A 16,364-nucleotide genomic window follows, 5' to 3' on the forward strand; every position below is an offset into this window, starting at 1 on the left:
CCCCATCACCCTCCATTTTGTCCAAACCTACGCCTACATCACTAGTGGCCACCTTCTTGTTCCGGGAGTCTGAAACTTCCCATTTTTCCTCACCTAATGCCAAAGTTTCACCAGTATATTAGTAGGTCCACAACTATCTCTTTTGTAGGAACTCAACTAGCTAAAACATCCAGGAAGTTTGTTTATGTGTTAACTTGAATCATGAACCACTCTGGTTCCTTTTACCCTCTTTCTGCTTTGTCTGTTCAACAGTATGTGTCTTAGACTGTCTAGGCTTTTCCAAGGTCCCGAACTGTGCCATAAGATTACCGGTCTCATAAGATGTTGCTCTTCTGTTGTCTTTGTTTATGCACTGTGTGGAGCTAGCAAATTGGCACCCTTCTCCCGATCTTCCTCCACTTTGAGTTGAAGATCATCCATTTGTTCCTGCAGACGCAGTGGCTTTCTGCTCCGCAGGGGAGCACTGTGATAGATCTAAGTACACAGCAGCCTGTGCTGAAACATACTTTCCAGTGTTATAGGAGTCCATTGTCGGAGTCTAGCCACCATCAAAGGAACTAGCCTGTCCCTTACAAAAAAATTACTGCAGTTTTTCTGCAGTTTTTTGGACATGAAAAATCTGCAATACTGTACTTTTACTGCAGTATTACTGCACGTTTACTGCAGTTTTACTGCATTTGTACTTCACTGTACTGCATTATTACTGCGTATTTACTGCGCTTTTTTTTTTTACTGCAATTATACTGCATTGTACTTCAATGTACTGCAGCTTTATTGCAATTGTACTTCCGTACAAAAATAACTGCAGTAAAACTGCAGTACAGTGAAGTACAAATGCAGTAAAACTGCAGTAAATGTGCAGTAATACTGCAGTAAAAGTGCAGTATTGCAGTTTTTTCATGTCCAAAAAACTGCAGTATTACTTCAGAAAAACTGCAGTAGTTTTTTCGTAAGGGGTACTTTTTTGTAGTTTCTCTCCCCTTCCGAAACATAAAAAAATGAAGGAGGTCTCCCCAACCGATCCAATTACTCTGCAGACTACTGTGCAGAGCTGGTACAGGCTCCATAGAATGTATTAAAAGGCGCTGGCATCATATACCAGTGCTTAGCAGTGAAGGCAACAGCTGTAGAGGCAATGCCCAAGATAAATACACTGCTAAAGAGTACTAAACATAATCTCTGTGTACACTGTTAACAAGGTAACCTTAATATACTTTGTTCCTGTAATGGCAGCTAACCCAAACTAAAGGTTTCTATTATTAAATCAAAGTTCATAGAACTTTTTCTTTTTTTGTAGTACATTTTTCTTACTAACAGAATTAAGGATTATAAATGTTAGGGCCTGAAGCGCCCTGACAATCATGGGAACTGACCTGAGTAATAAATCCATGAATTATCTGGCTCATGCTGACCAGTTCTCACGCCAGAGTAGCTCTTTCAAGTCACCGTTCCAATTCAAAGATGTCCAAAAAACGCATAACAATGTTATAACAATATATATAACAATAACACGCATAACAATAGCCATGTAATAACTCAAAAAATATAGTCTGTCTGCGGCATAACACTATCTGCAAAAGTATTTACAATCTGTTCATTTGTTCATTGTACGTTGTTGTAGATAGTCACAGAGATCTCTTTAGCCTTAATTTATTGCCGCACCCCCACACATTACCTGAAACAATATCCACTTAATTACAGATGATGATCCTAACTTTAAATGCTATCTATGTCAGTCATCCTGCCTGCAAAAAAAAAGTTTTCTTTCAAATAAAGAAATTTAGAGACATATATTATTTCACTGCGGAACATCTTTCTTCTTATTTAACTTTCTGTTCACTCAACATCTTGAAAGAGTAACCAATACATCTGCATAAATGACTCCAGCACTGAAAAACATCTGACTCTTGTAATATTATTATTCAAGGAAGTAAAAAAAAGTCATGGAGGTCACAACTGCAACCAGGTCTGCCACTCTAGGAGGCCAGAGCGGAGCGACCCCTGTGACCACTTGTCTGCCTCTTTAAAGCAGCTTTATACACGATAGGATGATTTCTCACACTCCCTCCCTGCACGTTTCTAACTGATCCAGAAGAGGCAGGAAGTGAAATCACATCCGCTGCCTGCATGCTGAATCAGTCTGCACACAGCACAGGTAAAGAGTGACACACCACTCCTGCAGGTAAGTGGTGTAAGTAAAAACAGAAAAAACTATGGGAAATGATGGGATACATCCAAAATTATTAAAAGATCTTCAGTGTGTTCGGCCTGGCAAAATGGCTAGTAGATTTATTTAACCAGTCAATAATGACAGGCGTAGTTCCAGAAGACTGGAATTTGGCAACCATAGTGCCACTACACAAAAATCGTAGAAGGGAAGACTCGGCCAATTATAGACCAGTAAGCCTTATGTCAGTAGTTGTCAAATTAATGGAAACCATGCTAAAGGATAGGATTTTAAGTATCTGGAAGTAAATGGTTTGCATGATCAGAAAAAACATGGGATTACTACAGGAAGATCCTGTCAAACTAACTTAATTAACTGGGTAACTAAGATAATAGACCAGGGAGGAGCTGTTGAAATCGCCTATCTAGATTTTAGTAAGGCATTCGACACTGTCCCTCATAGAAGACTTGCAAAATGACATATACCAAATTGTTTCTTGATGTACATGCAGTTTTCACCTTGTGAAGTAGATTAAAAAAAAAAGGTTTAGTGACTCTTTAAATGTTTTATTAATAGCATTTGTCACATAAACAATTCACAATCAATTATCTAAAAAGCACCAGTGCATACTTTTTCCAGACTTATATTGAACAATTTGATTAACTGCTTTTCATATATATATATATATATATATATATATATATATATATATATAGATTTGCTAAACAGCTTGAACTTGTTCAAAGTGCCTTTTATTACAGTAAATTTTACTTCTGTGAGGCTGTGTGTGTGAGACTGCCCAAGTCTCAGTGTGTGAGACTGCCCGAGTCTCAGTGTGTGTGTGTGTGACTGCCCGAGTCTCAGTGTGTGTGTGAGACTGCCTGAGTCTCAGTGTATGTGTGAGACTGCCTGAGTCTGTGTGTGAAAAACTTCCTGAGTCTGTGTGTGAATGTGTGAGGTTTTTATTTTTTAGTAAAAAAGCTCAAAAGTGGCTACTAAAAAATTTGAAAATTATGATGACTTAAAGGTAAGCAGACATGCAATAAAACATCTCAAAAAGCAAGCAGGATGCTGGGTTGCATAGGGAGAGGCATTAGTACTAGGAAGAGGGACAATTACAGATATGCCACTTTGCAGGTCTCTGGTCATCTGGGAGCAACAACAGCTCAAACATAAAGTGGTTGACCATGCAGACTCACCGAGTGGAGCCACTGAGGGCTGCAGCAAGTAAAAATCATCTGTCATCTGTAGCATCATTCACTACAGTGTACGATTGGCATAAGCACTGTGCGTTGGGAGCTTACAAAAAAAATGGGTTTCCATGGCCTAGAAGCTGCACACAAGAGAAAGATCACTATACATGATGCCAAGCATTGGCTGGAGAGGTGTAAAACAGGTATAGAAACCCTCATGCACACCACCTTGACCATACTTATGCATATATATGTTATTCATGGCATGCTATTTTTCAATTCATTGCACAACATATATATATATGTGAAACAAAAATCTGTATATAAAAGATCTCATTTGTATTCAACGTATCCCTTTAAGAATATTGGTGCTAGCATCACTTAAATTCAGTCCACATCATGCTTCGCCAAGATCTCCTTACACATGTTTTTTTTTTTTTTTACAGATTCTGTTATATTTAATATAACTAGAATGAACTGCCAATATAACTGCAACAGTAGAGTTGATCTTAACAGTTTCATGAATGCATAACACTCATGAGAGCCAACACTTTTGCTGGGCTTTAATTAGATGCTTTGTGATTGGTCACCACCTTCTGGCAACTTTGAGATTGCAGGGACATAAAGAAATGTAGATGTGGAAGTTAAGGTGACAGTTCACTTTTTTTTTGCTTAATTTTTGGAGACTACAGGTCTGATAGTTGGGGTGCTATATCTTGAAATTTCCACAGTAAAATCACACCATATTGTAATATGTTATAGGGGGGGATATGTGCAGCAACTGTATTGGTCCAATGGGGGGATTTTGTTTAACCCCATGTAGAATGTTGAAAAATGCCAGTTGCTAACTACTGGGCTGATATTTGGGGCCCTATATCTTTAAATTCCCACTGTAAAATCACACCATATTCCAAGATTTTATAAAGGTTGTGTGTGAGAGATATGTGCAGTGCAAATATATGGGCCAAAGGGGGATTTTTCTACTGTGCTGATATTTGGAGTGATATATATATCTTTAAATTTACATTGAATTTACATGAAATATTTCCATATTGTATAATATTATAAAGGGGGGAGTATAAGTGACACTACTGCACTTTTAAAATATTGGTCCAATGTGGAATTTTTGTAATGTATTCAGAAATGTTAGAAAATGTCATTTGCTGGCAATGGTCTGATAATTACCTTTAATTTGTTTAATAAAATTATATAATTTTGTAGGGAGATATATATGTGTTAGAACTCTGCCTAATCCAGTCATAGTTGTATCATTACATCTTTATTATTAAGTTTGTAGTTCTTACACAAATAATGCCAATCTGAAACCAAAAGCGTCTGATTACTTGACCACTGTTAAGTCAATCTTGCCCTTGCAAAGGTCTGTGTAACACATGTGACTAGTTTTCTGGTGGTCTAGAATTACCCGGATGGTTATTACTTGTGTAATTTATTTTTATATTTTCTGCAGCGTATGACTACACTTTCAATGCGCCTATTGTAGCTGCACCTGAAATGAAAGAGAAATACGGTGAGCTCATTATGGTAACAATTAGACTTGTGCATTTGTATTCGGGCGAACATGAATACCGAAGAAACGAACGTGGCGGCGGCAAAACGTACACGAAGACACACAACACAAAGCTTTTCCGTGTTCGTCTTCGTTAATATCTCCAACTAATCTCCCTGGTCCCTTCCCCATCTAGCTTAACTTATCTACGCAGCATCGCAGGGGTTAATGGGTGCGGAAATCCATAGGATTGCACAAGGAGTTAAAGGTCAGTGCGAGCAACTACTGGTCTCCTCCAGGGGCCTCTTCTGGTATCAACCAACCTCTCCAGGCAGAGTTTTGCTGTCAGGAGTTAAAGGTCCGTACAAGCGACCAATAGAGTCGCTCGTATGGACCTTTAACTCCTGGAGCGGGGAGACCAGTGGTCTCCCCAGGCCAAGTTTCGGCACTAGGATTTTAAAAGTCCGTACAAGCGACTCTATTGGTCGCCAGCAGAGGGCTCGTCTGACATCAACCAATGAAGAACAGCTGCACTTCATCGGATGATGGCAGAGGAGGCCCCTGCCGGCGACCAATAGAGTTGCTTGTACGGACCATTAAAATCCTGGCGCCTAAAGCTGCTGCGTACCGCGCTAACCCCATATTAACCCCTTATAAAAGAAAAAAAAAACAAACACGAAGAATGTACACGAATATTCGCCCGAAACCGAACACAGGAATGGGCGAATATTCATGGATTATGAAGAGTTTTTTCCCCACGAAGACAAACACGAAGAGTTGGCCGGTTCCCAAGTCCAGTAAAAATCTACATAAAAATAACATTTGCGTTATCTGATAGGGTCTCGTTTGGCTTGTTTTGTGAGGCTCCTCCGCCTATAGACCGCAACTCATTGAGCTTCTCTGTTACAGGAAGATAAATATAAATGAACTCTGCCTGTGATATAATATAAAAACATATTTGGTTTGAGTCTGAGGACTGTTGCTGCTTTTCAGGAGCTGACGTTCAACTGTGTCCTGAATAGCATACGGAAGAGCACTGGCCAAGGGTCCTGCCCTGTAGACGTTAAATGAGATGAAATCACTTAACAGGTGACTTGATCTGTCAGTGTTATGGAATCTCTTAATGTAGGGAGGCAGTCAACCTCTAACAGTATAGAGCATTTCATGCATGTGTTGTGTTCTAGAAGTTGCTTCTTTGAGACCATTTTAAACTGGGGTTATGTGCATGCACCGTGCCTGTTTTTTTGGATTTGCACTAGGTGGGTTAATTAAGTTACAAAGAAAAACAAGTGAGCCACATAGAAGTCGAGAATAATTTTTTCTTCTTTCCCTCTGTAGAACTGATCCTAGCAACGTATTTCCATCTCATTGCATGTCCCCCAACTGTCCCGATTTGGGCGGGACAGTCCCGATTTTGGGTCTCTGTCCCGCTCTCCCGCCTATCCCTACCTTTGTCCCGCTTTGCAGGGGAGGAGGAAGGGTGAGGCGAGAGCCGTTCTCACCTTAGGCGCAGCTGGGGGGGGCGCACAGCCACCCGATCAGCAGCTACAGGGCTTGTTGGGAGATCACGATCTCCCTCTAGTCGGCTCAACATGAGGAAGCTTGAGGTCTGTCACTTCCGCTTTACTGCTCCCTCATCACTACGCACCTGCAAATAATGCAGAGCGCGGGGATATGACATCATCCCTGCGCTCTGCAGCAATACCCTGCGCGTAGTGATGAGGGAGCAGTAAAGCAAGGTCTGAAGTTACAGGCCTCGCTCTCCGACCTGTAACTACGGGATACTTACCTTCCGTCTCCCCGAACCGCCGTTGTACTGAAGCCCCTCGTTGCATGTAGCCGCTGGCAGGTTTCCTGAGCGCAGACTGCATGGACTCTGGCTCTGTACACACACGCCACCGTGTGGCCTCTTATAGGCACTACACTTATGCGTTCCAAGCCTCCGTTTCATGCGGGGCGGGAAATACAATTAGTATGTCTATTTAAACCTGACTGTTGCACTAGCTCATTGCCTGTGATAGTGCCTTGTGCATGTTGGCTGTGCCAATTAAATTCCTTACTTCGTGATTTTGGCTTTTGACCTTGGCTTGTTTTTGACGTTCCTGTCTATCTCCTGTGTTTGACCCGGCTTGTTTTGATTATCCTGTCCTCGCCTACTCCTGACCTCGGCTCCGTGTAACGACTACTCTTTTGCCTGTTGCAACCAGTATACTGCTCTGCTCCTGTACCGGTGGATGATACCAAGTTCTTGCACTGCTGGTCCTCTAGCCGTGACACCACCACAGGATGGAGGATGGAGGAAGAAGGATGGTGGAAGAGTTAAGAGATGGGGAGAAATGGGCGTAATGGCATTGTATATGAATGTATGTGTTTGTAAGCTTGTGTGTGTGTGTGTATGGACAGGTGTGTGTAAGAGCAGTATAGGTATTTGTAAGCTGTGTGTAAGGGCAGTGTATGTGTATATGTGTGTGTAAGCACAATACACGTGTATATGTGTGTGTAAAGGCAGTTGTGTGTAAGGGCATTGTATGTGTATATATGTAAGGACACTGTACGTGTATATGTATGTTTATGGGCAGGTGTGTGTAAAGGCAGTGTGTATGGAGAGACATGTGTAAGGGCAGTGTATGTGTATATGTGTGTTTATGAGCAGGTGTGTGTAAGGGCAGTGTATGTGTATGTATGGACGTAGAAACTGAACTCATCACACTTGTAAATTCAACAAGGGTGTTAATTTTGGGATTTCCTTACCAACATCATCTTCTGGACAGGGATAAGTTGACATTCTCGCTGAAATCCTGCATGAAATAGAAGAGAGAAGTTTTACATCCCAGGACCCAGAGGATGGTACGTATGTTCACATCATGCCTGTGGCTTGTCCTAGAAGATGTTTGTTTAGGCTTAAATTTTGGCACGCTTAACTCTTTCATTGTTTGACCGGTGAGCCATGCAGTGAAAAACATTATTCATGGGTTAGACATTCTACATTCTCATATGGGGATCCAAATTCTTGCCAAATCACATATTTAGTCTCCACAAAAATCAAAAAAATCGGTAACTTGGCGAAACACAATTGTCCGAATGCAGCTCAATGCAAATGGAATCAAACTTTACATGCTCTTTCAAGACTCACTGATCCATTTATTGGCTCCATTTATCCTGGAAAGGCAATGATGATGGGCGAAGGGGTTCGGAACTCAGCTGGATCATGGGAGCTGAGTGTGAGTGTCTCCTTGCAGCCTGCATGTGGCAGGTGACCATGGAGCGCTCGCATGAGAACAGAGCCATATTCTGAGCCAATTGTTTTCTGTTTGCCCCTGTATACGATACCATCAACTGGAGAATTTGGCTTTGTGGTTGAAGGAAATCCTCCGCTCGCTATTTGGTGCTTCATTTACTGAATGCTATTAGTAAAAAGGGACACATGGATCTGTGTTTAGGCGTTCTGGTAATCCAGCAAAATGTACATGGATGTATTCACTAACCCGTGAGTCTGCAGGAGAACGGGACCTTTTATCAATGTGCATTATGAAAGGCCAACCCCAGTGAGCTTATCCTGATAAGAGTGCTTAGTTGCAAAAGGCTTAAAGTGGGAGATTTTTTGAGTTGCCTCACTGATTTAATTATGCATGTTCTGCTCTCCATACATACATACATACTTCATTGTGTCTGATTATTCTTTGAGTAACTGTAATTCTTACATCAGATGTTTCTGTTTGAAGTGGCAGGTTCTTTGACCTTCTGTGTTTAATGGAGAATATTGATGTCATCTTGTTGTGATTATGATTTATGTTTGTATATGTATATTGTCCATTTGTCTCCTTAGCTTTACTATCCAAACATCAAAGGCATGACAAACTCTGGAAACGGAAAACCATTTAGTCCTGAATGTTATGTCAGTTTCCCCTTAAGCACGTCTGCTCTCCTCCTATTCACCTTGTGTCTTTTCCCAGCTCCCAGAATTATCCAGGTCCTCGCAAATCTTCTACACCTGGTGTGGTGGTCGTCGTCACTTGACACAAAGAATTCACTAAAGAGTTATGCTTTCTACTCCTTGACTTCACTATACACTGTGAAGGCCTAACCCCAGTGAGCTTCTGCGGCAGGAATAGCGTGGGTGACCCTGTATAATGTATAGGTAGATTGCCAAGGTTTCTTCAAGCATCTCATCTATTGAGTAATGCATTTATATAATGAATAGTGAATTGGGTTAAACCCCGTTGGGGCAATCCATAAGCTGTTGCGATAGATTTTTAAGTTTGTGTTTTTACGTGATTAAACCATCAGAGCATAGAATAAGAGGAAGGATCTGCCACCCCCAGACATCATCTCTTGTAATGTTTGACAGCTTCTTTTAGTCGCACATTCAGTTTCCAGTGTGCCTGGTTCATGAGCCGACTAATATGTGATGGCTCATGGAGGTAAAGAGTATTCAGGTGAACTTTCCACTGTGAGCTTAGGTTTTCCCTTTTGTGGCAAATGACTGTCCTTCATTTTGTTTTTAGAGACATTAAACAGATGGGCCACAGTAATACAGTAGAGTCGGTCAAGGAAGTATTGAACATGATGAACAGAAGCTCACTACGTTCTCTGGCTGGTCTATCTGCCAACCCTGTACAAAAACTCCTAGGTGTGCTGCATGAGTTGGTCCTATTTAAATTTGTTTGTTTTGAAAATACATTGAGATTCAAATCTATAACAGATATTGTGTACTAATCTATATACATGCTGCTGTTACCTCCATGATAGATTGCAGAAGTGTACCTGCTCTGCTCTGCTCTGCTAACATTGCTGTTAATGCAAATGCCACCTCATTTCCTGCTTGACACTTGGTGTAAATTGGATAATTCATTACGGTTTATACGATGTATAAATGCTAGTGCTTCAAAATATTCACACCTGGTTCAATTCAATATTCCATTCATACATGAGAGCTTGCACTTTATCATTTATTTCTTTCCCGTCCCTCTTTTTTGTAGCTGCAGACTGCCTTTGCAGGTACTGCCTTGGACATTAAAGCAGTGTACAAGTCCACAGCCCAAATGAAAGTGCCTATGGAGTGGTTTGCCATTGCCCTCTGAAATATCAGCATATTGCTGTCCAGGCTGGAAGAACAGAAGATGCCCGGTGAGACATCTGCAGAGGGTGGGATTATGAGCTGCTCACTATGATCTGTTGGTAGAATTAATTTACTGACTTTTGCTATTTTCATGCACTGTTCCTCTGTTCCTTTCCTAAAACCTACAGTTTACCGCCATGTGCTTTAAACAGCCATAATAACATTATTATACTATATATATTAGAAACTTTTTTCGTATGATGGGAGATGTACTATTAACTTCCAATTCCTAATCCTCTGGGTCGCAGGAGCGGGGTCTTGACCCGCCCTGCTCCCCGCCCATTTTCCCTTTAAAAGGGGGTGTTTCCACCTGCCGTAAGCGGGAACACCCCCAACGTCAGTGGGGTCACCCCAATGTCAGTGGGAACTCCCTTTGACATCAGCGGGAATGCCCCCTGGTGTCAGCGGGACCTCCTTCTGATGTCAGTGGGAACTCCGACCGACGTCAGTGGGCAGTCCTGGCCGCGTCCCGCAAGGGAAGTCTCTGGTTAGCCGGAGACTAGAAGTTCCCAGGTATGATCATCATACCTGGGTACTCTCCGAGTTTGACCCGGAGATTGCCGGGTGAGCGCTGCTCCTCCGGTTCTCCGGGTTAAGACTCGAATCCTCCGTGTTGCGGGAGCGGGTCTTGACACGCCCCGCTCCCTGCCCATTTTTTCATTTACATGGGGGTCAGCTGGACCGCCCACCGACGCCAGCTTGATCATTAAAGTATTTTAAATAAATAAAAAATTTGCATTCTGTTTTTTTTTTTTTATCCGATTAATCGCAAAAAATAATCGGCCAACTAATCGATTATGAAAATAATCATTGGTTGCAGCCCTAACATAACACACAGGCAGTGTCTGTCATGGCTGCTGTCAGTTACTCTGTCTCTGGAGTCAGTTATCAATGTGACTCCTCCCACTCATTGTTACACACAACAGTAGCAGGTGTCTTCCAGCTTTTCTCCTGGTCTAGCTACACTCTGGCTAGGGGACAATTCAGACAGATGGCGTGCTGAATGTCTTCTGTTGTAGAAGAATTGATAAGATGTCTTCATCTTTTCATCTCTTTCCTTTACTGCCCATGGAAGGTCATCACTTGCCGGCATACTGAGATTCCACTGAGGGACAGTGGTACACATGTGGCGGCCCAACATGAGGTGAGCTGGACTTGTACCGGTTGCCTGCAGTGGTGTGGCCCTTTAAGCCATGAGGGCTAGGTACGGATCCTGCTGTTTCAGAATATGCTTAGCAGTCTGGACGGCCCTCTCAGCAGCACCATTGGACTGCGGGTAGTGTGGGCTAGACGTGGTGTGCTGGAAATCATATTCCTCACTGAACTTTTTGAACTCATCAGAGGCAAACTGCATGCCATTATCACTCACAAACTCCAGCAAACATGCTTTTGAGATGGGAGATGACACTTTGGCTAGTCATTGCAGTGAGAGGTGCTATTTCAATGTATCTTGAGTAGTAATCTACCACAATCAGGTATCTCCTACCCCTCATCTCACATAGGTCAGCAGCAATCCTTTGCCCCCAGACAGCCGGGATGTTACCGGGGGCTCCTTCCTCTGAGTAGGCCGATTATCACGACAGAAAGCACACCTCAAAATCAGTTCTGCGATATCCACATTAATGCCAGGCCACCAAACTGATAGCGCAGCCCTTTCTCTGCACCTGGTGGCCATGGTGTAGCTGTTGTAGCACCTCCCGCCTTAAGCTTGTTGGGATGACAATCCTATCCTGGAAAATAATAAGCCCATCCACCTCAGAGAGGTGAGCCCTCTCAGTATAGTACCTGCTTAGGGACACACAGGCAGATCGGCAGCTTGGCCAACCCTCCCGAATAAACCGGATAACATCCTGGAGATCAGCATCCTGCAAAGTTTCTTGTTTGATTTTCTCTAGTCTTGCTTCTGAGACTGTTACGTGAAGACATAACAGAGTCCACAAACATTTGGACCTCATTGTCGAAGTCAGAGGAGTCACTGTCTTCCAAGGGAAGTCTTGACAGAGTGTCAGCTACCACCATCCTCTTCCCAGGAACATGTAAAGCTTTGACATTGAATCTCAGAAGGTGCATTAGTAACCGTTGGCAGCGAAGTGGGGCCTTATCCAGATCAAACGAGTTAATCAGAGGTACCAAGGGCTAATGATCTGTTTCCAGGCTCAAGAAATCCAGGCCCACCAGATATCGTTGAAATCGCTCGCAGGCCCACACACCCGCCAGACACTCTTTCTCAATTTGGGCGTACCGCTTTTCAGTATCTGTTAGGGTACGTGAACAGAAGGCCACTTGACACAATTCCCCATCATGTTCCTGTAGCAGCGCGCCGCAAAGCCCATAACAACTTGCATCTGCGCTCACCACTGTTGTCCTGGTAGACTCATAGAATTTTAATACTGGTGCTGACACCAACATCTTCTTCACCTGAGCCAAAGCCTTCTCTTGGGGTTCACCCCAGTACCAGGCAACATCATTTTTTAACAGGTCGGTCACCGGGTGCAAAACTGTTGATAGATCTGGGAAGAATTTGCCCAGAAAATTAATAGGACCCAGAATCTGCTTGCACTGTCGCAGGGCTTTTTATTTCTGTGTCGGCATGTACTTTGCTTTCATCGGGCCTTATGTCCAAAATAACCCAATTCAGATTGTTTAAAGCAACATTTATCTTTGTTCAGCTTAAGTCCAGACTGTCTGATAGTCTGTAGCACTTTTTTCAAACGGTGATCATGTTCCTCTGCTGTAGAGCCATAGACCAGGATATCATCCATGACAACTACTGCGCCTTCATGGTCCCTCAAGAGAGCACTCATCTCTCGCTGGAAGATCTCTGGAGCCGAGGAGATGCCAAAAGGGAGGCGGCGGAAGCAGAACTGCCCGACAGGGGTGATAAAAGTAGTTAATTTCTGGCTACCTGGATCTAAGGGGATCTGCCAAAATCCACTGGAGGCATCTAGTGTGGAAAAGAATCGTGCCCCCACCAGCTTAGGTGTAGTATCCTCAAGTGTAGGCAAGACATACAGTTCTCTTTTTACTGCCGCATTCAGACGTTTTAAATCCACACAAATTCTGATTTTTCTATTTTTCTTTGTTACCGGCACCATGGGTACACACCAGTCGGATGCTTCCGTCACCACCTCAATTATGCCTAGAGCCTGCATACGCTTCAGTTCAGCCTCTACCTTGGGCAAAATAGGAAATGGTATCCTGCAAGGAGTAGACAAACTGTAAGGGACAGCATCGGGTCTCAGTTGAATCCGTACAGGTTCACAGTTTAATAGTCCTATGTCTTCAAACATGTCACTCTGTATTTCATTAATTCTAGAGACAAGGCCTAATCTACAAGCCACTGTGCGGCTAAGGAGGTTGTTACCACACCGACCTCTTATGACATAGATCCAGAAGGTGAAGTGCCTTGATTTATATACACTGTGTGCGAGGAATCTGCCCACACAGTCTACACGCCCTCCTGGGCTGCGGACGCATGCTCTCCTAGCTTCCAGGATGGGGCATTGTGGTAATGATTTAAAGGTTTTCTCAGACATAACAGAGATATCTGCCCCTGTGTCAATCTTGAATTTGATGTGTGCCCCCATCACAGGGAGTTCCACATTCCAGCTGTCATCAGTGTCCAGCCACTGTGACACTGATCCAAGGAATGGTTCATCTGTACATTCAGATTCACATCCAACTTCACCTTTTCCTTTACCATCTCTGTTCTGTATGTAACTTCAAAATGACCCATGCGATTGCATTTTCTACATCTCTTATTCTTAGCATGGCAGGAGGTTTTCAGTCCATGAATACGTTACAGCGAGAGCAGCGTGATTTCAGTCCTTCTGCAGTCTGCAGCCTACTGCCTGTATTATGCCTCTCTCTAATAGAACGTGTGGTAGACTGCATTTCATTCACCATTCAGACCTCATGGTCACATTCTGTGTTTTTACCAACTCGCTTTGGCGTGCCACATCTAGTGTCAGTTCAGGCTCCAGCTGCAACTGCTGCGACACATCAGCATCAGCTATACCAATAAGAATTCGGTCACGGATGTGTTCCTCCTTCATAGGACCAAATTCACAGTACTCTGCAAGTTCATATAAACTGCGTACAAAGGACTCCACAGACTCTCCTGCTAGCTGACTTCGTTTATAGAAACAGGCCCTTTCATGGATTACATTTCTCAGTGGGACAAAATGGGCACTCAGTTTGTCCATGACAATATCAAAGTTATATTCTCCCCCTTCCTGCAAAATGAATGCATTATATATGGGCTCTACATCCTTCCCCATGGCATACAAGAGTGAGTTAACCTGTACCTCTCCACTCTCCTTATCCTATTTTGAAGCGACGCGAAACCGGGAGAACCTCTGACGCCATGCTGGCCATGCTGTAGGCTGGGAGAAATCAAAGGGTTCAGGAGGCTGAAACTTGGACATGCTGGCGATCTTGCAGACTGTAAATGCAGGGTAAACAGCACTTCTGACACCATGTCATGAAATATACACTCCAGGAGATCTTTTAACTGCTTTATTCATGAAACAACACATAACATAACACACAGGCAGAGTCTGTCATGGCTGCTGTCAGTTACTCTGTCTCTGGAGTCAGTTATCAATGTGACTCCTCCCACTCATTGTAACTTTATTAGTAGGACTGCTCCCATGACACCTAGTATGGCCATGTTATTATTTTTTAATACAGATTATTCAGGAAATCACAACATTGGTCCAGGAACCTGGTCAACAAAAATTCCTAAATAAAAACTTGGGCCTGTCTGTGGCTATGCTATTGGTGTCTAATGCAATACTGAGTAAGCCTTTTATCGGGCCCGGTCGCAGTTGCTGCTTGCTCCGGCAACAAGGTAAGTAGGGTGAGGGAGGGGGGGTGCAGTGAGAAGGGGCAGAGGGGGGTTAGATAGTGATAAATGGGGAGAGGGGATATATAGTGAGAGGGGGTACATAGTGAAAAGGGGGAACATAGCGAGAAGGGGCAGATAAGATGGGGAGAGGGGGTAGTGTGAATGTGTATGAGAATGAATGAATAAATGTGTGGATGAATTGTGTGAATGTGTATGACAATTAATGAATTCATGTGTGGGCTTTAACAATAAATAAATAAATAAACAAAAATGGGCTGCTCAGGCTTAAATGCCGGGGCCTATTTTTTGTCCCAGTCCGGGCCTGGGCAGATTCCTTCTTATTTGTGTTTCTTAATTTGTGTATGATGGATCCCTTTGATCACCTGTCTTTGAGAAGGGGCCCTCTAATTCATTTCGCCAGCCCTGGTCCCAAATAGGAGCCTGTAAAGCAGATTATGGAACAGGCACTATGCAATTCCATTTTTTGCCAAGAGATGGCAGACATAGCCATTCATCAGAATTACAGATTTTACACGTGCTTTTTCTTTTTTTACAAGGATATTTTTTTCCTTTCTTTGGTTTTAAATGGCATTTAGAGTTACTTAGAGTGACCAGTTACACAGAAGGGGCGATGCCTGAAGGCCATTTAATCGGAGTGCATAGGCTCCTCTTCCACAGGTCCAGGTTCTCCGACACTGACAACCAACCATCTGCCCCAAGACATACCCCGACCCTTAAAATACTTACTATTGATCTCGTGCGTCGGTTATATTGTTCATATGAAAACTAACAATACCAATTAGCAATGGATCTGCGAAGAAAAGTTACAATTCAATTAGCGAAAAACATTCCCTGACCGGGAATCGAACCCGGGCCGCGGCGGTGAGAGCGCCGAATCCTAACCACTAGACCACCAGGGAAGTTATTCAGTCTCTCAATGAGCAAGCTTATCCCAGTAAACTGCTTTCTTCTGCCCATGTACATTAGCCTGTTAATTATATAAAAGTAATCAAGACAAGCATGTCATGTAATTAAGAAACAAGAGAATACACTACATTTAGATACATTCATGGCTGGTATGCTACTGTATTGTTGCAGTGGAGACACCTTAGGCAGTCCCTAAGGTAAGTTCTGGAAGGAGTACAAGCATAATGTCCCATATATATATAAGGGTTTTTTTGCTGTACCTTACAGCTTGCATCATTCAAACTAAATACCTGGCAATAGTTCTGGTTGTCTGCGTTCCTAGCCAGCATTTCCTTTATTAGGACTGCTGGTGGCAGAGACATTGTGTTCTGTGGATGTTACCAATCTTATACTGCCTTACACATTATGTTGGCAGGATGTGACGTGAAGACATTGCCCATGATGTCAAGCATGATGCTGCATGCAGTGTCCTTGCTGCAAGAATGTTGGCAGCATGTACTTGGAGCATTTGACCGGTGAACTGCTGGCCTTAAAATGCCATGGCTAATGTAAAGTGGAGTTGAAATCTGTTGATTCCCAAAAGAATTTTCATCATATTATAA

The 16,364-nt window shown here is 43.0% G+C and overlaps 2 non-coding genes across 2 annotated transcripts; one reads left to right on the top strand and one right to left on the bottom strand.

Annotated features, from left to right (window-relative positions):
* The first annotated feature begins 8,031 nt into the window (after positions 1 to 8,031).
* Positions 8,032 to 8,167, top strand: LOC128488306 (small nucleolar RNA SNORD94). The gene has a single exon (XR_008353727.1). It is a non-coding gene; the product is annotated as a small nucleolar RNA SNORD94 (small nucleolar RNA).
* A 7,516-nt stretch (positions 8,168 to 15,683) lies between these two features.
* Positions 15,684 to 15,755, bottom strand: TRNAE-CUC (transfer RNA glutamic acid (anticodon CUC)). Its single transcript has one exon. It is a non-coding gene; the product is annotated as a tRNA-Glu (tRNA).
* Between the last annotated feature and the right edge of the window lie 609 nt (positions 15,756 to 16,364).

Source organism: Spea bombifrons, chromosome 3, assembly GCF_027358695.1.
Source record: "Spea bombifrons isolate aSpeBom1 chromosome 3, aSpeBom1.2.pri, whole genome shotgun sequence".
Lineage (NCBI taxonomy): Eukaryota > Metazoa > Chordata > Amphibia > Anura > Pelobatidae > Spea > Spea bombifrons.